Here is a 27714-nt window from a genome sequence, read left to right as displayed (position 1 = left end):
CAGCATCCACATGGCAGCTCACACCTGTCTATAACTGTCCCAGGGTTTTTGACACACTCATACAGACATACACTCAGGCAAAACACCAATGAACATAAGATAAAAATAAAATTTTATAGATATATATACCTATTTAGAGACGTATTTGTACATGTATGTATGTATATATATATATATATATATAGCCTCCCTCCCATAGTGCTTTTTTTTTTAGTCCATCCACCATATATGCATATACAATAGAAGTACAGACACACCTATTTTCCTAACTTAGGGAGGTAGTAAACTAAACAAGTCTCAATTAATTAGGCAGTCCCCCACACACACACACACACACAGATACACAGATACACGCACACCTGCCAAGGCTCCTCTAACTCACTGGTCTCAGAAGGAACTGATAGACCATGACAAAGCCCTTCTACCGCTTTCCAATGTTCAGAGAGTTCTTTCCAGTGTAATCACGCCCTTCCACTGCAATCCTGAAGAGATACTTCCCAGCCACTGTGCTCCCAGGAAAGGTTCTGGTGGTGTGAACGCTCCCACAGACAGCAGAGTGCCAGGAAGAGGGAAAGCAGCTACAAGAAACAGGCCCATCTGTCCACAAATCAGGTTGACTCTTTCCTCCATACTGAAGAAAGCCGTAATGCCATCTGGCAAAGTTCTGCTCCTTGAATCTTAAGGTTCAAAGAAGAGCTGCTATTTCCTAAGTAACCAAGATTGAAGCCTCTCCCTTCCCTGCACAGGTAATTGTGTGCCACACTTTCTGTGCCGTGCTGGGCTCAGCAGAGGTTCTGCTGGCAGCGGGAGGCTGGAGGTATGCCTTGTCTTAGCTCGGAAAGGAAATACTTCCCTAACGTTTGCTTAACTCATTGTTCGGGTTGTGAACTTACTGCTTTTATAACCCCTCTTCAACACGCTGCCAGGACAGTCCTTTGGGGAAAGCCCTTCCTGAGTTTTTAGGTTTGATTTCTTTGTTTTTGAAGCATCTTTTTTGCTTTCCTAAAGCTGATCAAGGCTCTCTTTCTAAATTACACCCCTCCCCAGCCCTCCCTGCCTCTCGTGCTCTAATTGTGAACAAAAACTTGGCTTTGGGATCAGTATAGTTCTTCAAAATAGGAAAAGTTTTAAGCTAGTTTGCATTTTAAAGGGATCCTCTTCTTCATGAAATGTAATCTTTAAAAAAGAAAACTGATTCCCATTTTCAATCAATTTCAAAATATGCCATTTAGCAACTGTTGAGAAAAAAATATTTTTCTGCAGTAACTAAAACCTAGGATATGCTTAGAGAAAAAAACTTGGTTACGTGGTGTAAGATTAATCTAGTACAGTTAGAATCATGGAAGTCAGACAGAAGACATTTAAAAAACAAAAACAAACAAAAAGAGCACATTTAAACTACCAGAATAGTAATCATATACAACTTTGAGTCTCCTGTCAAGTCTTTCTTCATTCAAAATACTTAAATAGTTTAGTGAAGAAGCTAACATCATTTCCTGTGAATCCTTCCTTCTCTTGCAGCAGCATCCTTTGAACTGTGGTCAACACACAGGACGTCTTTGGGAGAGATATTCTGAGAAGCACAAAGATGAGGAAGGAGTAAGTCCTAAACTGAAGCAAACCACAGCTCAACTAAGAAAAACGAACATGGACACAACCACAGCAAGCAAAAGGTATTTGAAAGTTCAAAGCACAGGAATGTACTTTTCACTCAGCAGATCCTGGATGCATGCTTACTGTTGCCAGGTGCTAGGCTACTGAGGACAATATGGTGTCTTCCCTGTGGGCTTGGGATGGTCAGATGAGGGATGATGGTGCAGAAGCAATTACAATGCTAACTTCTACAACAGCACTGTCCAGAGAGCCACTTTCTGTCAGAGCGGCTGTTCAACATCTTTCCACTTGGTGGATGACTTCTTTCTATGCAGTACAACTTTTCAGAGGTTAAAGAAAAACCTTCAGAAAGTTGTGTCTTGGTTCTAAAGATACAATCACCAGTTATGGTTCATTTAGTCAGAAGCATCATACTAAAAAATTGAATTGCATGTTGATTAGATGGTTCCCAAAACAGGGGACTTTGTGGACAGATGCCAAGTAGGAAGGCAGTAAGGATGTTCTCCTAATCTGTCTAAGCCATGGCCCCATTTCCAAGGGTGAGGAAACGTTCATATTTCATCTTTATTTTGCTGTAGGTTTTTTTCCCTGCTGGAACTTTAAGTACACTTTGAAAACAAGACAACGAAGAGTCATTACAAAACAAGAAAGAAAAAACAACTTTCAAAGAACCTCTTCTTAGTTCCTATTGTCTATTGCCTCTAGAAATCTGTTTTGTTTTCATTGCTCAACGGGTATTTTTTCTTATGTACAAAAGCTGGCTTGTATTGTCTGGAGCCTAACCTAACGTTTCCACGACAATCAATAAAGATCACTTTCACTTAGTGACCGAGTTTTCAGAGAGTAAAGCAGTTACGTGTGGAAGAGATGGGTGAGCAACTGAATCAATATGTACAAGTCACAGGAAGGACTTATTTCACCTAGACCTGGGGGCTGAGATTTCTCAGAGGAGGCAGGAGAATTACTGCAAGTTTGAAGTCAGCCTAGGCTACATATATGTAAGGAGACTCCGTCTCTTCACAGGAAGAAAAGATACATAGATGAAATCAAATTAATAAATCAGAGAATGCAAGGGGAAAATGGTAAGGGATGAGAAGGAATGGAAGGGGCAGACTCTAGAAAGGATGGACAGTGTGTATAGAATCTGTGGAATCTACATATAGAGTAAGGAAGTACATGGGCTGGAGTACAATAATACATATATCACATTAAGGTATTCGGCTTTTATCCTGAGAGAAGGACTATTTTCTACAGGAGAGGACAAGCTCAGACCTGCACCTCTGCAAAGCCATAGGCACTGGAATGTGGAGAAAAGCTGAAGACCAGTAAGAGGAGGCTGCTGTGCAAGAAAGGAACTTGCACTAGAGAAACTGTCAGAAATTTTAAAGATTTGAAATCCCCAAGGCCTGACATATTTAAGTGATGCAAACGGCAGAACTGATGGGATGCAGTCCACAGAGCTCAGGTCTGGGAGGGAACGCGCCGCTCAGACATCGCCGGAACCCATTTGTCTACTCACTTCCTGTTTCCTGGCTGCTCTGATAGTCAAGAAGGAACTGAAGTGACTGTCTATATTTCTGACTAAGACAAGTGACCATGCAGGTCGTCTGCACTTTCTCCGACAGGAAATCCATGAGAAACAGCAGGCCTTTGTGCGTACTGTCTGGAAGGTGCACAGGGAACCAGGTACCTGTACAGACGCTGAGTCCGACGGAAGTGGCGGGAAAGAGAGGGCAGATTCTGTGGGGACTTGTGGAGGCCAACAGCTAACAGAACTGCTGGCCCCACAGAGGAGGGTACCTCAGGCTGAATCCTAAAAAGGCACCTCATTTGTAGAAGCAGGAACTCCCCACTCAAAACTACGGATCCCAACAAAGCTGCCGCTGGGAGAACCTAAAAAGGGAGGCAGAACCGATTATCCAGGGATGAGACTGAACAGGCTTGATGGAAAACTCAGTCCTGAAACGACACTAATCAATCTCAATCCCCCCACTCCAGTCTCTAATGTACTTTTAAAAGGTGCTATGAGCTAGGTAATCAAATACGTCCCACACCCCCAAACTGTCACTCCTTCATAATTACTAACGGCTTTGATGGATGAGTCTCCTTGCAGTGTGCACGAGGGCTCCCAAAATGAGAGAACAGCTGGCATTCATCTTTCAGTAATTTCACAGGAGTGACTGCAAGAGGGTGAGGCAAGAAGCAGCAAAGAACGTACCATCATTATGAGCCACAACAGATATATTATCTAACGTTCTGCCATTCTGGCTCGAGGGATGCACTGACAAACTAAAGCATCCCTTAAAACAGCCATGTGCATGTGACAATGACGTATTTATCCTCTGGCTTGCTGCATAGCCTGGAGGTGAGAAGGAATTTGTCGGTCTCAAGCTATTGAACTCCCAAGTCCTGCTCCTCTCACTAAGGAAGCCCTCCCGGTGTAAAATATAGACAGTGTCATTTGTGCACACTTAGTAATAACCTTGCCATCATTCAGGTCAACCTTCTTCTTAAAGGCTGGCACCCACAGATTTTCCAACCTTTCCCCCACCTCCCCATGTTTCAGTAGAACCAGCCAAACATACAAATGACCCTGCTGCCTTTCACCGACGACCAGCAAGAGTGGAGGAAGAAAATGGAAATGACGTGGGAGTTGTGGCACCAAAAAGGCCAAGTGAGCAAAGAAATAATCAACTCCACATGAGCCACTCCAGGACTGACACAATAGAAAGGGCCTAGGACTAACCCCAGAAAAGGTCACAGGGATCAAGGGTCACAAGAAAAAAAAGGCAACAGTCAGGGGCTGCCAGCTGCAACAGGCATCAATGTGGTCCTAATTAGACACCAAAAGAAGCTCTGAGTACAGGGTGAGGCTCTATTCACAATATTTGTGTGCTTTTTAAAAAAGACACATCAAGAGTTCCTTGCCACTCTTCCTAACAGATGACTTCTGCCTGTTCTTGAGCAAAGGAAACCAAAAATCGCGGAGACCAGATAATTCTGGCAACCACCAGGAATTGTTCAGGAGGGTTATGAACATTTAAGAGCATAGCTGTATGCAAATCGTGAAACACACACACACAAAAAAATCCCTGGGAAAGATTACTATAAAGATAAAATACAGCAAATCTCAAGGAATTACTGAGCAATACTACAGAGTCAACACTTGCCACAAATGCACCACTTCGTGGATTTGGGTTTATTGTTGGCAGTGGCTTCGTGGGAAAAAATAACAGAATTATGGTAACCACAAAACAAATGCTCAAAGAGAAGATTTTTGTTTTTTTTTTTAAGTTCGCTAAAAACTAGCTAAACTAGAACAGACTGGTGTTGTAATGATGCCATCAGACACTTGGCTAGCTTTCCTTGGTGGGGGATGAGAAGGAGGAACATGGAAAGAGTTGAAAAAGAAGTGGTTAGGTAATATTATTAATATTGCTGTTTAAAAGTGCAGAGCTTCACTGAGACCAAATGATGCACTGAGCCAACAGTTTCCCTGGGCAGTTACAAAACACGACTCTCACTGGGTTTAGATTTCATTTTAATAATTGGGGGAAGGGCTTACGGAGAAACTAAGGTCCATGAAGTATATACTAACACATACAGTCAAGCACTGATGGAAGGGCAAATGAGGGGTAAATATCAGAATTCTAAGAAGAGTACCTTTGCTGCATATAAACTCAGATCAGTGCCCATGAATGATGGCTCGGTCTTGGTGACTTTTACACCTCTCTACCTGTTGAGTTATAAGTTTTCTATAACCTAGAACATACTGATTTTAGTTTCAGGTTATCTATTCACTTTAAACTTACTATACAAAAGAACTGAAGAACCCTAGATTTCTTTGCTGCGTCTAGTGACGAGAATCTGGTCAGACACGGCTTCATCAAACCTGCCATTCTACCATGGATGAGCAGCTGTGCACTGACAATAGGGCTCTCCAGGCTCATTCAAAAGTTGACATACAAGTCAATCACAGACTACCACCTAGTCAGCACATAGCAGGCCCAACATGACTGATAAGTCTAAACATAAATAAAAGCTCACAATGGTCCATACCAAGAAAACCTGCACTTCAGAAAACCTTACATCACCACTGGCAGTTAAAAACAAAGTAATGATCAGGCTACAACGTGCTGGTGAACAAAAAACTAGGAAAACAGCCAATTAAGTTCACAGTGTCTTTACACACATAGCACTTTAGATCGTGAAGCCTGATCTAACCAGAAAAGCCTGAGAAGTCATCAATGACATAGGAACAGCCTGTCTACAAGAAACAAGGCATAATTTGCTAGAACAGTGCTGTTAGGCTCAACCTAAACCAACCAAAGGCTATTGCATTGTAATATTACACTGGGTGCCAATAAGCACAGTAACCAAAGCATACAGAGACAAGACACACAGCTACAGGGACCAGCATGGAAGACAAACACTCCAATGATGCTTATTGGTGCGAAACTTTTCTAAAGATTCTCTACTGTTTACAACATCGATGTAGAAATGAGGTACAAAATCACTCTCATTATTATACCTCTGTTTAACCTCATAAAGTCTCAGCTTCAATATCATGATCCAATATTTTCATTAATGGTTACTTCAAACACAATCAAGAAAATAAAAAGTTTCAACATCCTATAGCCAGTAATAAACAAACCCTAAGTTTCTAGAGCAGTAACAGCAATATGAGAGTAAACATAATTCTGAAATCATCATCCAGTACTGGTATTTCATAGTTGTACTGGATCAGGCGTGCCTTGTGTTTGGAGAATATACTTCCACATGCCAGCAAACATAAAGTCTTGTGGGCTCTGACTCCTCTTGTCATTCCTGACTTTCATGTATAACATGAAGGGGTTTTGTTTTGTAGTGAGGTTTTTTTTTTTTATTCAAAAAGTTTTTGTTCGTTTGTTTATAAAAGCAAGAAAGCTGTAGATTTGACTGATAATCTTTTTCAATCTCTTGATGCAACCCATTATTTTTTTTTCTCAGTCTAGTGGGTTGTTTATTTTTTTCTTTTATTTATTTTTTATTCTTTTTTAATTAAAATTTCCACCTGCTCCCCGTTTCCCATTTCCCTCCCCTCCTCCCAAATATTGCCCCCTCCCCCCACTCCCCTCCCCCTATCCCCACTTCTCTTCTCCTCCCCCCACACCATTCCCCCTCCCTCTGGATACTGAAGAGCAGTCCAAATTCTCTGCCCTGCGGGAAGACGAAGGTCTTCTATCTACGTCTAGGAAGGTGAGCTTCTAAACAGGCTAAGCTCCCACAAAGCCAGTTCATGTATTAGGATTGAAACCTAGTGCCATTGTCCTTGGCTTCTCATCAGTCTTCATTGACCGCCATGCTCAGAGAGTCCGGAATCAACCCATGCTTATTGAGTCCCAGACCAGCTGGCCTTGGTGGGCTCCTAATAAATCAGTTCCACTGTCACAGTGGGCAACCCATTATTTTAAGTACGGGTATGAATGGGGTGCCAACTTGGTAGACTGAAAACCACACAGAGGGCCAGAGTGAGAGAGTCGGCTCTGCAGGTAAAGGGAGTCGCAGCACAAGCTTAAGTCCAATGGACCCTGGAACCCACAGCGAGGTCCAAAGAGAGAACAGACCACATAGAGTCAGCCTCTGACCTTCATATACACACCATGACATGTGTGTCCCAGCACGAATACATCATGCACGCATGCATACACACAAATAACACATTAAATTGCTTTAACTCTTAAAGAGTAACAATTCGCACTAACTTTCACAACAAAAAGACTGTTTTTGCTGCTGTGACAAAATGCCTGAGACTGGGTAACCCAAAGGAGCAGGGCTCTATTGGGCTCTCATGGTGCTGAAGGCTAGAAGTTGAAGAGATCAGTGTGGTATCTGATGGGGTCTTTGTGCTGTATCATTCTGTGCCAGAAAACAAGACAGCAGGGGAGCAACAGATGCAGTCTGCATCATCGTCTGAAATCCAAACTCGTGAAAGCTCACACCTATAGAGGCATTAGTTCATCACAAAGGCAGGGCTTTCACACATCTACCCTCCCACTCTCAACGCTACTGCCCTGGAAATTAAGTCCCCAGCAAGTGAGCTCTGAGCATATGTTTAAACCACATCAAGCAGTCAAAGGAGCTCAGAAATAAAGGATGGGTAAGGGGTGGGGCAATAAAGTAGAAAGCAATAGAGACCCTGTTTCCTAAAATGCTACATCTCTCACATTAACACTCATAATCAATTTCAAACATTTTCAGTGTTAAAAAACAACCAAAGAGACAGAATTTCATTTGTAAATATTTTAAAACAAAATTACTGGTCAGTAATCTAAGCTGATATTTTTCCCTTGCCTTAATTACGTTCAGGCAGGGACTGGCAAGATGGCTTAGAGGAGAAAGACACCTGCCACCAAGCCTGACAACTTGAGTTCAAATCCCCAGGTCCCAGATCCCACATAGTGGAAGTAGAGAACTGACCCTCAAAGGTTGTTCCTGATCTAGAAGTGGACATAAAGCACATGCATATTCTCATTCTTGATAGATGAGAGAGAGAGGTAATAAATAATTGTATAAACAAAGCAACAAAAGAATGTTCAGACAGAGACCAGTAACATGCCCCAGTGGGTAAAGGCAGTTGCTACATGGTCAGGCCTCTTGAGTTCAATCCTGGAACCTGAGTAAGTGGAGGAGACAACCAACCACATACATGCCAGAGCACGCACATCCATATGCATACACCACTTACAGACATATACAATTTAATTCTTTTCAGAGGGAACATCCCCTAACTTAGTGTGGCGTGAGTTCTCTCCAGAAGAAAAAATTCCCAGCCTTAGAATCCTATAACAGGCATTTTACAACTGCTCTCCTTAAATGAGAAGACACGGAAGTCCGCATGCACCGCTCACATTATAGCTTGCCTCATTCTTGGCAGACACCACACTCACAAAAGGAAAAAGGGAGAGAAGCCACAGCTACCATAGCCTCAGCCCTAAAACTGAAGCACAGTGCTTCCACGGACGAGAGAACGAGTATGTGTGTCTACTCACGAAACAAATAATAGACTTTGCCTTTTTTCTTAAGTAAGAGACATGACGTTCATGGATTCACTGCAAGAACTTAAGCGAAGGGGTTCCCTTGTTCTGTAAAAGCACCTACTACCTCACAGTCAAATCATCCAGGAGGCAGTCCCAGGATTCTGCAGACTGTCAGAAATGTGCAGGTAGTGAAAACAAAGCTCTTTTCATGACGGGGCACTTATCATTAAAGGGGGAAGTACCCATTCGAAAACTATTCAGGTGTGAGAAAGCAAGCTGGATTTATCCATGCATGCCACATGTGTGTATGGAAATACCACCTAGAACCACATTAATATATGCAATGAATACAACTAACGCATGCTAATAAGGGAAGTCAAAACAAATGATATTAGTTTTTGAAATGAAGGTTAGGGAGGAAAACCACTGAGGTACCGAGCCCTCAGGGATCTACCCTTGAAGCATCTCATCACACCATAATCACCTCCTTTCTCCCTGCTGCCTTCACTGCCAACACAAGCAGCTCAGGGGTGAAGGCCAGATGGCAGGTATGGGTGTTCCAGAACATCAGATATTGTTTTGTTTATCTGAATTACAATCTTTGCTCAAATGGCCTGCGGGCGCAAATAAAACATACTGCTAATTAAAATAACCAGCAGCAGTACTAATAAAACATCTAAAAAGCAACTATTTTATAGAGAGAGGCTTTTTAGGAGCTTGCCTCCTAACCTCAGGATACAGAACAACCAGCATGCTGTTAAAACTAAATGAGTTGTCCCACTTTCTGCTGGAGGATAAAAAGCAACTTAGACCTGGGACCAGGCAGAATCAAACTTGACAGTGAGGCATCACATGTTCTTGGCATGCAGCTCCTATGTGAACAAACACCTAGCCTAGGTATCAGCCAAGAAAGAAACCACATCCTAACATCAACAACTGTGCTCATGACCTGCTGAATTTACACAACAACCATACATCCCAGGCTTCCGGATGATGGTGATTGAATTTAAAAGGGAGGTGCCTGGATGTTCAAAGTGTAGCTGTCTTGGGACAGTCGCCTAACATGAACATGGTCATGGGTTCAGTCACTGCAGGAGATAATGATAGTGGGGGAGGGAGGGAGAAATGTTTAAACCACCTGTGTCCTATGTGTGAATGTCAAAATCTGCCAGGCAAGAATATTAGCATTTTTTAAACTAAGAACTGTTACCTATTATAACTATTCCATTCGAACCAGACAGAAAAGCAAGAGGGAAATAATTTCACAAAGAATGGAGCTTCAGAAGCAATCATTTTACCTGTTGGCTATTTGTTTTGTTTCTCATTTTCTCCAGGTCAGTATAGAATTATCTCAATTTTCTCAACATTAAGACACAACTGAAGACTTGGTTTCTCACTATCTTAAATTGGTGTACACTTTTAACAGTTAGATATCACTGTTTATGAAGCAGGTTTCCTTCCCTCTAGATTCTCAGATCTTTGTTCTCATGCCAGCACCACTGCTTTCCTTGACAGACCAGGTCTCTGCCACTCACAAAGAACCAGCCGTACAAGCCACCCCACCTACAGTGTCATGATTATCTTGGCCAAACATTTCCCTGCAGGGATGTGCCATGCCCAAGCCTACATTCAGCTCAAGGAAGGCCCTGCTGCCCTCTTCATCTCTCTACACACTGCTCTAAAATGTGGGGTTTTTACACTTTCTTTCCTCAACATTGGCCTTGACTCTCATTTTAATGACTTCCCATGCATAAAAATTGTAGCTGACAGCTGGGCTGTGGTGGTACAGGACTTTAATTCCAGCACTCAGGAGGCAGAGGCAGGTGGATCTCTGTGAGTTCAAGGCCAGCCTGGTCAACAGAGCGAGTTCCAGAGCAGTCAAGGCTACACAGAGAAACCCTGTAGCTAAATAGATGTCACAAGGGGAAAGTGCAGGCCTCACTTTACCTGCCCTGCCATACTACGAGGGAAATGAAGAACCTGGGCTAGATTATTTCAGGTCACGGGTAAGGCTGAGGATGAGAGTACGTGAGAAGCCCTTATCCCTTCCACTCACCTGTACACTAACCTGTTCTAAAAACTAGAGAGTCTTTAAAAACCATTTCCTCATGGGCCCAGTTTAACCACTTGGTCAGCTCTGTGCTAGAGAAGTTCCCATCTGTTTAGCTCACCACTGTGTGCCCAACGCGGGAAGCAGCTGTCACGAAGTAAGTCTTCACACACTTGACAAATGAACAAGCCCACATTGCAAGAACCCCAGCAGTATTTTCTGAAAATGGCATAGTTGACAAACTACTGAATTCCCGTGCTAAAACATTCTGCTAAGCCAGCAGAAATAGTAAAAAATGGTTGAACATTATCGGACAGATGCTTTTTGAGACCAGCATTCTTGCTCTCTGACCTGGCCACTGAACTCTGTCTTCTAGTGAGGAGCTGTATTTTCGTCTTCACTTATTCGTATGCCAGTGCTTACTTATCTGTTTTATATCAATCTTTAAAACTTCATACTCAGAATTTTCATTACATATAATTTAAGACAGGTCCAAGGGGATTATTAGTGAAGCACATGACACGGAACTGAGGGAATCCAGAAGGCAGAGTGAAAACGGGCTGAAGGGGAACTGTCTTCACAAGGTGCGTGAAGCCTGAGGAAGAGACTCAACAAAGCACCTGAATCGCTAGTCTGAAACACAGTCACCAGAAGGCCAAGGGACAGCGGTGGATAAATGGACACTCAACAGTAGGGTTACTCCAGAAAGCCTTGCAGCCAAACACACACAGGGCATGCGTGATTACCTTTATGTGGATATTTATCACAGAGAACATCAGTACAGGCTAAACAGCAGGACTTGATCACACATGATGGCCAGGTGTCGTATAATATACGAACTGTAGTCAAAGTCACAAAACAGGGAACATGGGAAGTCGAGGGCTCTGGAATAGTGATGCTAGTCCGTATGAGGGAGGTGACTCAGCACAGAAAATTCCAACCACAGAAAACCCTAAAATCATTAGGTGGATCTTTCTATTTCCTGCCAACACCTACTTTTCAGTCTTGAATGTGGTAAAAATCTAAGGGAAATCAAGCACATGTATTAAGCATTCTGCTACAATGCCAACTTCACTTACAAGAGAAGATGTAGTTATTTCCCGTCAGTGCAGGCAGTATCAATTTGATGATCTGTTTACATAAACAAACTTCACCTTCATTAGTAGGTATGAAGTCAGTAGTTAAAATGCTATATTTAGACCAGAGCTAAAAAAAGAAAGACTCAACTGTAGTCCGAGTTACTGGTTGGTTTTTTATGTCACACCCCCAGTGGTAGGTTATTGATGGAGGGGGTAGGGCTACCATAGGCATCTTCACAAATTTGGGTTAAGAATGGTGCTGGGAGATAAAGTAAGAATTATATTTTCAAAAATGCAAGATGTACATTCCCTAAGATTATAAACGCTAAAATAATCTTGTAAATGCTACCCAACTCCAAAGCCACAAGACCACCACCCTATGAAAACTATATAAATGCAATACAGCCAAACTTTATCCTCTTTTTATAGGCCCCAAATGGGACATCTTAAAGCCTGTGCATTGGTAGAATTGCGGTACAGTGTTTTCTCCAGAGTACAAGTTCAATACCACTACAAAAATTACTATGCTTCCCTGAAAGCCTGGATTTCTGTGTGTGGTGGGGGGGGGTGGGGAGTTCTTCCTTAGCTAGACCCAACTCTCTTGGCAGAGAGCGCAGGTAGAACATTTGGCGCATTCTGGTCACACCATGTCAATGGGAATGAGACATGGAACCCAGAGGCCAGCACAGAGGCTGGCAGCTACACTCCACCGTCCAGATATGCTATCACAAAGGTCAAGTTGGCTTCTTGTAATTGGAAAGCAAGGAATTGAAAATGCCTTAAAGCCAAACATTTCCAGAATTGATTTAATTTCATTAGAAAATGAAGGGGACTTTTTTTTCTTTTTTAGACTAATCCCATTATATTAAGAAATATATAATATGAAAGCAATCCATGTTAAAGATGTTATGCTAGGAACAAGTCCTCAAGTAAGAGACTGAAGATACATGGAGTGCAGAATACAAGCCTACCATGCATAGGGCACCAGAAACAGTATTAACCTGCACGTTACCCTGCAGACAAAAACTAAGCCACTATTCTTCTAAAACCATCTAACTGTCACCTAGGAAACGCATGTTACTATAGAAAATTATATCAGACAGTTTATACTTGGCAAATACAAATCAGAATTATTATTCATTCTTGTTCAGTGTTTTTATTTCCAAATTAAAAAATAATAATAATAATACAAAAACCAAAAAAAAAAAAAAAAACCTCACAGCCCAGAGTCATCAATCATCAGGAGGGTCTGGTTCTGATATTATATGAGCTCTGTCAGCCTTAATCAAATTGCCTGCCAGATCGTAGATAAGTAATGACTTGCTTAGGTTAAGCCAGGCCAGAGTTTTCCTTCTGCAGTATATACATCTCCGGAGTGAAAATAAACAACCTCACACCTCGCTCTGGGAGCCGCACTGCGCTGAGATTACAACTCAGCCTTCTCCAATGGAGGAGGAGGTCAGCTTCCAGTCCGAAGGACAGCGACTCTTTCCGCTTCTCAATCTCGTCATCAACTACTTTAAACCATGTCACTAAGCACTTAATGAGTATTTTGATGATCTACCCTAAATTAACACACATTAGACATGGTAAGGTACTTCAACTCTGACTTTCGGCTTAGCCAGCATTACTGTGATAGAAAACAAAACAGGAATTGCTAACAATTGACCAAAGTAATACTGAATCACTTAAAACCCACAAAACTTGAAACCCTATCCTCACATGAAAATGAAAAGTGAAATTTGGTCTCAATATCACCAGTCACATTTCAGAAACAAGGAATACCAGAGAATAACCAGTAAGATTGGAGACAGAATGCATCAGTTTAGAGACTGCATTTGTTCTATAACCAAAAACATAAAGGAAAAAGTGAACTTTACTTCTAAAACGTCCCCTTCGCTTTTTGCTTTTACTATAACTGGGAAAGCTTTTCACGCTGCACATTCCGCCAAGATAACAGTGTAAAATAGTGCCGAAACATCCAAGTATTTTTCTCTGTTCCAAAGAAAAAAGTCAGAAAGCCAGGATCCAGTAACTAGGCAAGGAAATGGAATAAGACACCAGGGATTCAATTTTAGCTTAGCGGAATTCATCTCAGTGTTTTCCATTAGGTCAATCGGCTGTAGAATGTAGAAATTGTGGTTTAGAATTATCAAAGACAAAAGAAAAGCACAGACTTTAACAACTCTCATCTATTACTAAGCACATACAAATGTGCACTTGCGACCTAAAATAAGTCCTAAAAGAAAGCTAGAAATTTCAAATAACACTTTCCCCACACTCAACAGGGAGACTTTGAAAGGCCACCTGACTTTGAACTGGATTAAAACCTTTGCATCTGATTGCTCATAGATCTCCTTGCTCACAAAAACTGTATTAGCTCATGCATTTCTTATAAGTAGAGGAGGGGGAAAAAGAGAGCTGTGAGTCACTGTGGAAAGCAGAAAGGGCTCTGCAGAGGTTATTTAAGAAACCATCAGGGCAGGAGAAACGCATTCTATATAAGGAATAAAAAGAACCACAAAACAAGAGTTTGTAATTGCTCAGCAGGGGGACTGAGGACAGGGTGTCTGTGGCTCCTCCTCAGCCTGTCTTGCATGCAAGGCCCAGACTAGGTCAGGACTTCTGTTTCCCAATCTCCTGGAGGCACCATTCTTATAAGTCTGCAGGGCACCCCAACAGACAAGAGCCTAGCTCTGCAAAAGCAATACTTCACTCTTTTGTCAGCATATTATTTATTGTCGGACTCCCCAAGCGCACAGGCAGCATTCACTCTAGGTGAATGAACACACAAAAGACGCTAGTATTTCTCGGTGAATGAGAAAGAAGCTTTACAAGCAAATGGGGACCTTGTTTGCCTACTAAATGTTAAAGCCCCCCCCACCCCCGTCCCAAAAACTCACATTTCAACATGGAGAGAAAAAAGAACTGTATTTTCACAAATGAACAGCTCAAAACAGTTTTCTCACTCTGGGTTGCTGAAGAACTAGAGAATTTTGTACGTGGGACCTCCTGGTTTGATTTCATGCTTGCTAACATCTATAATTCCAACTAGTAAAATATGATTTCCCTACTCTTCTCTCCCCGCCCCCCCGTGTGTGTACACGTATACAGCAGGCTAAGAAAACAAGAACCAAACCTAATGTCCTAGCGTTTACTTGCAGGGCTAACCACTTTCTTATCTTTTCTCTAGTAATCTACTATATATTGGGAAGAAAATCTCAAACTAAGAAACACCACACTGAATGGGCCCTTTAAATAATGTTTATGCTCATTCCAAGGGTTGGGGAGGACACATTTGTCTGGACTTCCCTGAAGTTCACACTCAGGAAACCCACTCTGGGAGTTAACTAAAAGATTCCTATTAACATCAGTAATATGCACATAGGCAAATCCCTGAGCTAAAATTGATTTGATGCCACAAAGGCCAGATAGCAAACCTCTGCAAGCTGTATTATATTATTTAAAACCCCACTGTGGCTGCTGTCATAGCAACAAATGTGAAATTATTCTAAGACCTAACCACTACGACAATAGTTCTTTTTAAAATACATCCTCAAACACAAAAGAAATAACAAATCATGACAACTGTGTTTGCCAGCTTCATAGGGTACCATGGGTAACAACCAGTCTCAAAATGACTCAGAATGAACTTCAGCTAGCCAGGATAGGAGGGAAAAAGAGCTTAGCTCAAACACATGATAAAATTTACATGAAAGACCTATACATAATGGCAATCAAAGCAAGACTAATACAACTTATTTTAAGGGATAAATCCAATTAAAATACAAAATAATTTAAAATATGATAACTAGAGCTTGGAGTCAGGACTGGGGAGAAAATGGATGTTTATTTTTGTTATAACCTCAAAAGGGACTTATTGTCTTTTTAAAGTACTGTTTTTCAGTAAATATAAATAAAACTATACCAATTTAGAATTTAGGGCAAATCCAATCAGAATATAGCTTGAAAAAATTAAGATGTCCATGAGTAGAAATGATTTAGAAAGACAACCTAGCTGCACCATCAAATGTGTGCTTCTCAACACAGAACAATGTGCATTTCCTTCTGCATGGGCTTCCTAGGCTTAAAGACTCAACAACTGCTTTGAAATGGAATCCTAGAGCCCCCAGTATTGGCACCACTCAGGAGAAGATGGGAGAGCTGCTCCAAGTAAAGGTTAGCCTGGTATATAGAAGACCCCATCTCAAAAACAGCAGGCCAGCAGTTCAGCCAGCAGAGGTGTCTGTACACAGGCCTGAAGACCTGAGCTCAACCCTAGACCCACAAGGTAGAAGATAATAGACTCATGAGAGTTGCCCTCTGCCTCCATGCATGCCACAGACAGGCTCATGCATACCTCAACACAAAGACACACACACACACTTGCGTGCACACACACATACACATATACACATGCACACACAAGCACATACACACAGACACATGCACACACATACACACACGAAATTAACAAACACTGTGATAATAAAATTGGATGGCAACCATGCAGAAGGATGTACCAATGAGATAAGTCAAGGACACGGCACAGTAGTAAGCCTTCAGTGTGGTTCCACTCGAGTTTCTAAAGCTATTAAGTACTTAAAATTTTCTTTGTGGAATTTCCTGGTGCCAAGGTTGACTGGATCTAAAGCTCAGACGCTAGAATGCCAACAACTGAAGTCATTTCCGTCCCTGCACTCAGACTTCACCTTCTAACACTGTCTCACAAAGTCACCAAGTGTTTTCAAGCCCCGAGCTACAGAATGTTGAGCCATGAGGGGGAGCCCCTTTTACGAATGAGGGTTTATCCAGTCTCCATCATGACAGGAAGTGCACACTGACACATAGGTGAGTGGGACTTCTATTCCAAATAAAACTGTTCACTCCCGAGTTCCTACGCTCGCAGCTCACAACCGTGTTGCTATTTTATTATACATACTCCCTGAGGGCAAAATCAGGAAGAGAAGCCAAAAGAAATGGGCAGGGGAAAACGTCTCCTCCCCAGAGCATGATGCCTTTTTTTTTTCTTTTTATTGGACTAAAAAGGACTGCCAAGTTCTGATGTCACTCGAGTAATCTTAGGGCCTGATAAAAGTAGTATTTTACCCATTAAACATTCATTTCCCTTGCCAATTTTACCTCCAGCCAGGCGATGTGTACAATTACTCACTGTACAGATACCAAATTATTATAAAACAGAGAATACTAATTACAGTAATTCTGATACCACAAAAGCCCAATAACTGTCAGAAATTTCCCTGGCAAAGAGACAGAAGTTAGGATGTATTTTTTAGTATTTACACACTCAAGGGAACCCCTGTAATAATAGCCAGTTAAAACACAAACAAGCAAAACATGACCTCAACTCCCTAGGCACTAATGCTACACAGAACAAAAACATATTTTAAATACATAAAATTGCTAAACTATTCAAAATACCTGACATGCATCAGAGTACCAACAGTTGACATTTCACAGTTCTTAACCCTAAGCTCTATTTCATTGTTTTTTGAAACTTCTTCTATCTTCATGATTAGGAGCTATGTGATATTTCCCTGAACTTGACGTTGAAAATCTATGATTTCATTTGATTTTTATAAGAAACACTGTGTGTTGAGATCATCCGAGGATCTAGAAGAAAGAGCTGAGTATCCCACTGTGCCCTGTGCTCCACCTAACTGCTCAACATTGTGTTCCTCGCCAGTAAGACAAAAGGACAAAAACACAAGGGAGAAAGATTCACTTCGGCACACTGACTTCAGAAGTTTCAGACCATGGTGCCAGCTCAACCTCCACAGGCCTGCAGTGAAGGAGGACATCATGACAGTGGACGCCCATGGCTCAAGAGGGTACTGACCTCCTAGCGGCCAGGAAGCAGGGAGAGAGAGAAAAGTAGACCCCAAGAACTCCATTCTTCAAAGGCATGTCCCAGCAACCCCCTCTCCTCCAACTAGGCTCTGCCTCCTCATAGACCAATCTGTAGGAACCCATTATGAATTAACCCATTATAAAGTTAGCTTCCTCACAATCCAATCAAGCCTTCAACTCATGTTAGGGTGGAGAGCACACTCCAGATCCCAACATAACGAACATGTGGAAGCTTGTTAGAAAGGAAAAATGCTGACTTCTCCCCATCCTATACACTTTAACATTCTCCCAAGAATTCAAACGTCTATCGGGGTTCTCAAGGCATTTTAGTGTCAGATGATCTGTAGGGTAAAAATGGAAGATGGTGGGGGAAACTCCATTGCCAGAGTTTGGCAGAGGCGGATACAATTACGACATAACTGTTCAAAGAGAGTCATGTTCCCAGCTTGAAAGGGAGAAACACCAAGCTGAGAACAGAGTGCTTGCCTGGAGCACATAGAGGCCTAAGCTCCATCCTTAGAACCCCATAAGCCAGACACAGCAGCACATTCCTGGAGTTCTACCACTTATCAGGTGTAGGTAGGAAAATCAGAAGTTTGTGAGTTGGAGGCCAGTCTAGGCCACAAGAGACTCTAGCTCAAATAAAAGGGGGTGGGGGGCTGAAGCATGGTATTCACAGAATGCCAATCTGGGGATGGCATAAGCAACTGGTATACAACTGATCTTGTACACTCCCCCCAAAAAGGATCCAAGCACTGGGGACCACAGCTCAGTGGTAGAACATTGGCTTAGTGTATATGGGACCCAAGGTTCAATCCCTAGTGCAACAAATGAAATTTAAGGGGTTGGAGGGACGGCTCAGCAGTTAGGAGAAGTCACTGCTCTCGCAGGGAACCTGAGTGGTTCCCAGCACTCCGGTCAGGATGCTACCACGACCTGTAGCTCCAGCTCCAGGAGATCTGACAACGTCTTCTATCCACTTGCATCACATGCATATACCCACCCCTAACCAAAATAAGACACATAATTAAAATAAAGGAATCATAAAAATGTCAGAGAGTTGAGGACTTACGGGGAGCAGGCACGTGATCAGACTTAGGGCTAAGGAACATCATTACTCAGGCAAACGATGGACAGTCTGGGAGACATGAGCATGGGGAAGACTTAGTAGCTGTTTAGGAAAGGGTCGTGGAGTTTATTTCTTTCGGGATTTTATTTTTTGGGGAGTCCCCACATACTTTTCATCCCTCCTTTTGAATTCTGAAATGGAAACTGGAGAGATAAGGCAACAGCCATGGAGAAAAGACAATGAGCGGGACCTGCTTTCAGGAGAGGAGGGAGGGCAGCTATGTGCACACATAAACATGAAACAGTAACTGCTTGGGCTGGAGATGGCTCAGCAGGTCAAAGAGCTGGCAGCGGAAGCCTTGTGATTAAAGTTCCACCCCAGAATCCATAGTCTCTTTCTGTCTCTCTGTCTCTCTCTCTCTCACACACACACATATGCTATCTCACACATACACACACACACGATAATAATAAATTAAATTTAAAAGTGGTAAAAAACAAAATATTCTCTCCTTTAATTTTTTTTTAATTAAAAGAGATAAAAAAAATACTCCTTTGATGATTCAGGATCACACAGTGCTGCCAACTCTTGTGAACACCGATTACTAATATAAAATGCCATTTTGCAGACAGGAGTTACACACACAGCTACAAGTAGAGCCCAGACCAATCCCAGACAGTTGTTTGTTAAGTCACTGGCATTGGTCTTTCCCCTCTATGAGTTTTTCTCTCTCTTGACACTGGAGTTTAGAGAAGTATGGATGACGGAAAGACAAGAGGAGTATTCGATACTCTTTGCAGCTAATCTGTAGAAGCAAGTGAATAATAACTAGACTGGCAGAAACAGTATACATACCAAGTATCACCATTTCTGATAGTGATAAATCCAGCTATTAGAAAAATCCGTTTTTGTTTTGTTTTGCTTTTAAAGACAGCATTTCACTCTGTAGCCTAGGCTGACTTACAGCTGTATACCACCATACTCGGCTCCCTATTCTCCCTTATAGTAAAAAATTTTGAAAGACAGAAAGAATAACTGACATAATTGTTAGAAATAAACTAGAAATCATACTTAAAATGCAAGGAGCAGGCCAAGTAGGAGCAGTCTCCAATTTTAAGCCAGGGTTAATTTGGGGAAAATGCATGTCTTTGGAAACAGGACACATTTTCTTCCTTTGGAATTATGCTATGATGGGTATGGGACCTAGCTACAGCATGAAAACCTATTTTATGGAACCTTGGCACTTCCACAAAGGCCCTTGGAGGTCAATGGTCCAGTCTCTCATACACATCATCCTTGGCAAATACCATTAGAATAGTCCAGAAGGACTCACAGTCTTTCGAACAGTACGACCTTGCATGAGGCGGCTCCATTTGTTGGACAGTTCTTTCCTCTGTAACACAGTCTGCATCTACAAGTGCCCTACAGAACAAAAGATGCAGCCTGGAGAGACAGCTCAGTAGTAAGAACATTTGCTCTTGCAGAAGACCTGAATTTGTCCAGCACCCACATGGTAGCTCACAACCATTGGTGATGCCAATTCAAAGAACTGACAATCTCTCTTGAGAGTACACACATACAAGCAGAAGAGTCATAACCCCAAAAGATAAATCTAAAACATAATTTAAAAAAGAGAGAGAGAGAGAGTCACAAATGGCCATTGCAGCTGTCCCCACATCTAATGACATCCTGGCCATAACAGGCTCTTGGAGTCAGGAGGACCCCTTGTCTACCCATGGCTGTGTGTGAAAAATGACCTGTGTCAGGGAGCTATGAATAGAAAGATTTAATAAACTCACAAATGCTGAAAATTACAATGTCCCCTGAGGGGGAAAAATGGCTAATGTCCAAGCAAAACATCCAGAAAACCTTCAGCTAACATTTCTAATAACACAGGACAAGCTATCCCTACAAATTCTAAAAATGAAAAACTTCATATCCATTGCTATCACTTTGTTTTTTGTTTTACTGCTTGTGAGATAAATTTCATTCCCCATATTAAGGAATTTCAAAAAGCTAAACAGAGATTCTCAATGTACGGCGATTGTTCAGACAGTGGGTAAAACTCTCTACAACAGAAGTGTGTGGCCTTGCTCTTCAAAGTCTTCCTAGACCATAACATCTTAGCTCTACTCTCCCCAATTTTTGATCAGCTTTTTTAAAAGCAAAAAACAGAATCTGCACGCAAAAACACGTATGTGTCTATGAACATTCTGCAGCTACAGTTTCAACGCAAAGAACAGGACACTATAGTTGAACTGGTGGTTATTTCTGCCAAATTCTAAGTATTGATCAAGATGCTTAATCCTGCACATGAAGATAATACACTATCTCACATACTCCTTTCCCTCTATCTTGAAGCTCCTTCCTTTACCTCCTAAAACACAATCAGAAAATAAACGTATTATCAGAGGATTTATAAGGAATTGAAAAGGAAGGTAAATGAATTACTTTCAACTCAGTTTTACATTTTAAAAAAAAAGTCATGGTTATTTTTTCTAAAATAGTCACTGAGATCTGGTTTTCTTTTTTTTAATAAATGTATTTATTATGTATATAGTGTTCTGGGCATCAGATCTCATTATAGATGGGTGTGAGCCATCGTGTGGTTGCTGAGAATTGAACTCAGGACCTCCGGAACAACAGTCAGTTCTCTTAACCTCTGAGCCATCTCTCCAATCCCCAGAGATCTGACTTTCTAAAAATTCATGAAGAAATGTTATTTTTCTTTTCTCTGCCAATGACCATATACCCATGAAGCAATAAAATAAATTTCAAAATACACAAAAGACTCTGTAACAGCTTTAAAAGCATGAATAAGTGCTGCCCACAATAGCATGGATAAACTGTACAGGCATAAGGAGCTGGGCAGGAATGCAGTCACTGAATGACTCTTCCACCAAGTTCAACAGGTGAAATTATCCTATGGCAAGATTTCTAAGCACAGTTGTTGCCTGCAGGGAGAGAGGAAGGCTGAGGAAGAGCACTAAGGAGCCTTCCCAGGCAAAAGACACGCAACTGGACTAGCTAATGATGGAACAGGTGAGTGCTGACCTAACCACTCCTTTGTTGCTCACTGCATACAGGGGTGACCCTTGTGCAGACCTTTGCCTAGATCAGAAAAGACTCCACACATTGTTTCCAAATGCTTTCTAAGTTTCAACTGGAAATTTAAGAAAATTTTTTTTAAAAGATTTATTTATTCATTATGTATACAGTGTTCTGCAGGTCAGAAGAGGGCACCAGATCTTACTACAGATGATTGTGAGCCACCATGTGGTTGCTGGGAATTGAACTCAGGACCTCTGGAACAGCAGGCAGTGTTCTTAACCGCTGAGCCATCTCTCCAGCCCCAATTTAAGAAAATTTTAACAGATCAAGTTGTAGTAACTACATGGGACACACTGTTACAAACTTCCAAGGCTTCCTCCTTATTTAGAACTTGAAAGGAATAGCTCACAGGAGGAATCAATAAAAATAACAGCAGCTAACATTTATAGAAGCTTTACTATCTACCAAATGTTTTACTTTCATTAACTCATTTAATCCCACGGTGGGGAAATATCCTATCCCCATTTTACAGATAAGGATCCAAGGCTAGGTCAAGATCATTGTTCTACGAGAGCTCACATAAATAATGAGAGTGGCTAAAAAGCAAATTCTATGTCAACCTCTTAATTCAATTTCTATTATAGTAACATAAAAATAAAAATCAATACACAGCTTCAAGCAAGGAAACGTGAGCAGATTATGTAAGGCAAGTTCAATAATGTAAGCAGCATACACATCTTTTTCTCTATTAAAAGCACATCCTTGGCATCCAAGAGTTGAAGCTCCTACTCATATTCCAACACACATACAGCAGAACAAAATGTTCTATAAATGTGTTTTGTTTGTTGTTTTTAAGTATCTCTGTCCATCAAAAGATATTACACAGTAACTAAAGTATTAATTCAGACAGAAGTTGACTTCGGAGTTTAATCTACTTCTTAGAAGGCATACCCTGGGTGAAAGAGGAAAATAAGTAAACATATGCTCAAAGGCGGCTGTTTATATCCTAAACATGTATTGTGAGAACCCGGTACAGCACTACATGGGAACGGGAAGAAAAGGACTGCACTATCTACATGATTTTAGTTAGCAATAAAATATATCACAGCAGCCATCAAACGTGCCGCCACATTCTACGCGAGCTGAAAACTGCTCACACTGTGATTCACATTCTCAAAAGATGAAAATCAATTAGCGATACCACCCACAAACCCCACGCCGTCCTCTGTGAAAAGTATACAAGAAGTGAACTGGGTTAGTACTCTGGAGAAAAAAAATATATGTTTCCAACTATACCGAGGACAGAGGAAGAGGGAGCAGAAGGAGACACACCAATGCGTCTCCACAAATCTGCTCCAGAAACTGTCCAGAATGTTTTTGGAAATTATGTTTTCATTTACTTGGGGCTGCTGGCAAGTCTACGGAGCAATGGCTCCAAATACTAGAGAGTCAACAGAATTCCGTAAAATGCTAACAGAAAAGAATGACAAAATGAATTTAAATTCTATAAGAAGAAACATAACAAGCTCAGATGGCAACCAAGGTATAAACTAAACTATGCCTATTCACACAAGCATTTCATTTTTGCACAGGCAATCGACATGCCATAAAAGCCTGACTTTGCTCTCAAATTTTAAGTCATTACACAATATACCGGCCCTTACAGGCAAGAGCACACTGTAATACAATTTCACATATTTATCCAAAGATCATTCAAAGAAAACTTACCAAGTCTGCAAACGTGTATCTGCTTGTGCTCAGAGAGAAAGCAGAGCAGCTCTCTGTACTTACACTAGGGTTCGCTTCAGTGCTAAAAGTACATCACCACAGCCCTGCCTGCAATAAAGTCCGCACTAGCAGTCCGCCTTTGGGTTGGGCTTTTCTCTTACAAGATAAGCTGTTAAGTCATGCCTTGATTTTAGAGCTGCTAACATATGGAGCCTTCTAATGCAGCCTGCCCTCCACCCCCTCTCCTCCCCCTCCCCATCACTACTCAGCTCCACTCCCTCTCCACACATACACATACACACATACAAAAAAGGCACTGCAGGGCAGAAATTCCTCAGGTGCTCGCTAATGGAATTCCCAGGGTCTAGGAGCCGCTTCGGGGATCAAGAGATCTCACAGCCCCTGCTGGGGTAAGGAGCAGCGAGTCTGTTCCATTTAATCAAATACAGAATGAATTTTCAGCTCTATTCACTAGCTTGTCTCCAGGGCTCTCAAAAGGCACCAGGCAGCTAGAATCACACACATGTGGCTCTTTTAGGCAAGTATAATTAGTTTGATTTTAAAAAGCCACATTAATAATATCACCTCGGGACCATTATTCAGGGGACAGATGACAATGATACTGTATGTTTTAAGCCTGACAATGGAGGGAAAGTGCACAAACAATGGGGAAAGCTTGGAGGATTTTTTTTTAAAGAAAAAAAAAACCCGCAGCTTTTCATTTCAGTGTAGCTCAGTATTTTAAAAGTGACACTAAGTATATTCTTGTACACTACCCCTTAATTTTAACAATAAATAAATATAGCCTTCCCCTCCTAGGCATAGCCCTTCTGTGCCACCTACCCAATAAAAATTTAGCACACTGGAGTGTTTAGATACAATGTAAAAGTGTAAATAAAAACAATGTAACATTCTAATTCAATCTAGGTGAGTAAAAATCTCTTGAAAAACGCGCCAGTCAAAAACAAATAAAATAGCGCGGGGGCGCGCGCGCACACACACACACACACACACACACACACACACACTGAAAAAACTCCTTCAAAGCAGTACAGTTAGCAACCAGACTCCAAATTCCTATTTTAATTAGTTTGTATTAAGATCATTAAGCTAAAGAAAGTCTACCTGTAGGCAATTCATCTACACTTCTAATGTACTGTCCTAGCTATAATTCTACACAGTAGAGATGCTGACCACCTGATGTTAACTGATAACACACATTAAAACAGCAAATTTTTCAATTCATTATCTTTGATAATTTTGATTCCTTCCCTGATTTCACAAAGGTGTTTAATTCCTGAAATCGCTTCCCTAGTATTTTAGTTAGAAGCATCCATCAGATTTTAGTCTATGTGTTCACAAGAGAAACATCTCCAGAGAAGAAGAAATCTCCTGTCATTAAAAAAGAAACGAAGCGAAACTGTCTGGAGAACAATGAGAGCGTGCAGACCAAGAGGAAACACAAGAGGAAAGCATAAGAACAAGTTATTAAATTTTACCTGACCTTTGAGGAGCACCACCCTATGACACAAGGTCCTATCCCTAGGCACTCCTCTATATATGCCTTGATGATGGGGGAGGGTCCTGTCTTAAAGTGAAGTTAACGCCTTCCACAAAAAAAAAGTCAAGCCACCTGCAAAACCTGCCAGAAGTAGGGAGATGCAGGAAGCAACCTACACAGATTAGCTCAGGAGTGTATGTCAGGTCCTCAGATTCTTTGTACTTGGGCTCGAAAGTCGCTGCTGTTTAAGTACTTGGCATGGTAGAGGCTGATGAGAACCGCAGCAGTCAATCAAAGCATCCCAAGTGAGTTACTACACAAACAATAGCACAGCACCTCTAGCGACTGATTTTGCTAGGTGATTAAACTATTCAAAGAAAGACTTTCCCAAATGCTGTACCCGAGTTTGTGCAAGAAAGTTAAACAATATACATTTGTGTATATTTGTGCCAAACACACACCCCAGGCTCGTCTTTACAAAATGAAACAGGTTTTCTCCATCCTTCTCACAGAGCTTAAAGCACGTAGCAATTTATTTCCACATGTGCGTAACAGAGACTACAGTATTCTGTGCCTCTCGAGTTTCTAAGAATTCTTTCGAGTTCAACACTAAATTAAGATTCCCCCAGAAAAATTCTGAAGATTGTCTCTCGTCTTATCCTAAAAGTTAAACTATCCGTATCCCACATTTTCATCTATAAGTAGACTGGAAAGGACGAGTTAGAAAAACGTAACCGAATACGTAGAATCACATTAAAAATTGGCATCTCTTCTGCAGCCCCCTGCCCACCTACTCTGGCAGACAGCCCTTAAGCTATGCCAACCGTCCACTGGGAATCCGAGGGGTATAGTATCAGGAAGGCATGGACTCTGAATTCACTTAGCCTCTTTCATCATTCCTGGCATTGGCCGGAGACCAAATCTCACATTACCTTTTAGTCCAACCTCCCGTTTCCCAAGGTGTCTGATTAAGGACACAAAGGCTGGCTTTCTGTTAATGAGGTTCCTTAAATTCGACAGCCCAATTGGGGAGCAGCCTGCCCTTAAAACACCTGCCACCCTCTGTGGTCCCCATGAGGAAAGGCAAGCTTTCTGTGGAAAGTTCCTTTCTCGAGGGCCTTCCACCTGATTTGGTGGGGTTAGGGAGAACAATGAAGCCAAGGGCAAGGGAGTCTATCTATCCCCCTCGGTGATTTATTACTGAAATTCCTAAAAGTGGAGAGAAAGCAACAAAGGTCTGAAGCTGCAGGCTGAAATAAATAACGATGTATTTAAAGTATTTAGTAAATGATAATGCGAGTCACAGAAAGCTTTACAGAAGAGAAGGAAAAATACACTCCCTGGGGCTGGGAAGTCACTGAGTCTGTGAAGGCAGAGAAAGATACATTGTGCAGGAAATTTCTCTTGCTTTTCCCTACACATAAATCACTGTCTCTCCCCGGCATTCTGCGGGGATGGAGAGGGGAGACAGAGTCGGCTCCCTTGGGAAAAGCTCCCGCGCCCTCGGCTAAGCGGCGTCCCACCTGCCCTGGCAGATCTCAGAAGAAGACTTCAGCGTGTCACTGACACCTCACCCCGCCTCCTCCTGCGAGGTGGCTCCAAGCGCCCTAGGATGCGGCGGCGAGCCGGTTGCGGGGCATCCCTCAGCTGCCCTTCCACCCGGACCCCTTGCATCCTGAGGGCAAGCTGGCCTCCGCTTCCCCAGGACCCCCCGCTCCCGAGCCCGCGACCCGTGCCACCCTCGGGGACCCTACAGCAGGACCCCCGCACCTCTCTGCAGGGCTGGCTAAGCCCCCAGACCTCCTGCTCGGCAGCCGGCTCCGAGAGCCACCCCCAGGTCATCCCCCCGCGCGCTGGCGGTGGCGGCGGCGGCGGCTGCGATCCGAACTGGCCCCTCCATGCACCGGGCAGGGCGGCCGGAGGGCGCGGCGCCTCACACGCGGGGCGGGGGCGCTGGGGCGGCGCGAAGTCCCCGTCTCGTACCGAGCCGCGCGAGCCGGGCACCCGGGCTCCGGGATGGGAGCTGGGGGGCGGAGTCCCGGGGCGCGCCCCCGCGGCCGCGCTCCTCCCCCGCGGAGCGCGCGGACGCCCGGCACCAGAGCCCAGAGAGGAGGGCACCGGCGGAGACGGAGGCGGGCCGCAGAGGCCGGGACTCCCCGGCCCGCGCCCCGCCGCGGGGTGCGCGCGCAGCCTGCCAGATCAGCGGCGGGCAGGGCCGTACCACTCCTCCGGGGGTGGGGGGAACGATCCGCGCTGGCTCCGGCTCGCCGCCTGTCCGCTCGCTCCGCACCGACACCTCCGGGGGCAAATGCATCTGAAGCCTCGAGTGCTGTAGACCCGGTGAGTACGAGCTGCCTAGGCGAGACACGGAGGCGCCCGTCGAGTCTGTGCTCACTCTCCCCTCACCTTCGCTCGCCCCGGAGAGGCGGCATTTCTGGACGGTGCACCTCACAGCACGTTCCCGGTTCCCGCCCAGGCCCCGCCCCGCCTGCGTACCTTTTGAGGAGCTACCTTGTGTTGCTGTTCCCTGGTGACCCTGTGATTGCGATTCAACCACTTTCCTTTGCCTAGGGTTCAGTTCTTTAGGCAGCTCCCTTTGATTCCCCAGCTCACCCACTCTGCCTTCACTGGGACAAGTGACAAAATTCTGAGAGATCGGGAAAGGCTCAGGGTCGTCTGGTGCAAGCATCTTGCCTTTTGGCCCTACAGTCTTCTCAACTCATCCAGTGGAC

General features: G+C 43.0%; 1 protein-coding gene across 7 annotated transcripts in view; it reads right to left on the bottom strand.

Moving 5' to 3' along the window:
* Cdon (cell adhesion associated, oncogene regulated) overlaps positions 1–27495 on the bottom strand; it is an 88958-nt gene extending 61463 nt beyond the window's left edge. The window contains exon 1 of one of the 7 annotated variants that reach the window (XM_057768639.1): positions 27479–27495. The gene's annotated coding sequence lies outside the window, so the exon portion shown is untranslated. Of the gene's footprint in view, positions 1–3304; positions 3339–23481; positions 23544–26752; positions 27009–27203; positions 27221–27388; positions 27406–27478 lie in introns of those variants that run through there. The other 6 variants (XM_057768640.1, XM_057768638.1, XM_057768635.1 and 3 more) reach the window with 6 other exon arrangements.
* Positions 27496–27714: the final 219 nt, after the last annotated feature.

This window comes from Chionomys nivalis, chromosome 4 (assembly GCF_950005125.1).
Source record: "Chionomys nivalis chromosome 4, mChiNiv1.1, whole genome shotgun sequence".
Taxonomy (NCBI): Eukaryota; Metazoa; Chordata; class Mammalia; order Rodentia; family Cricetidae; genus Chionomys; species Chionomys nivalis.
Note: the sequence above shows the minus strand (reverse complement) of the source record. Positions and strands in the feature narration are given on the sequence as shown.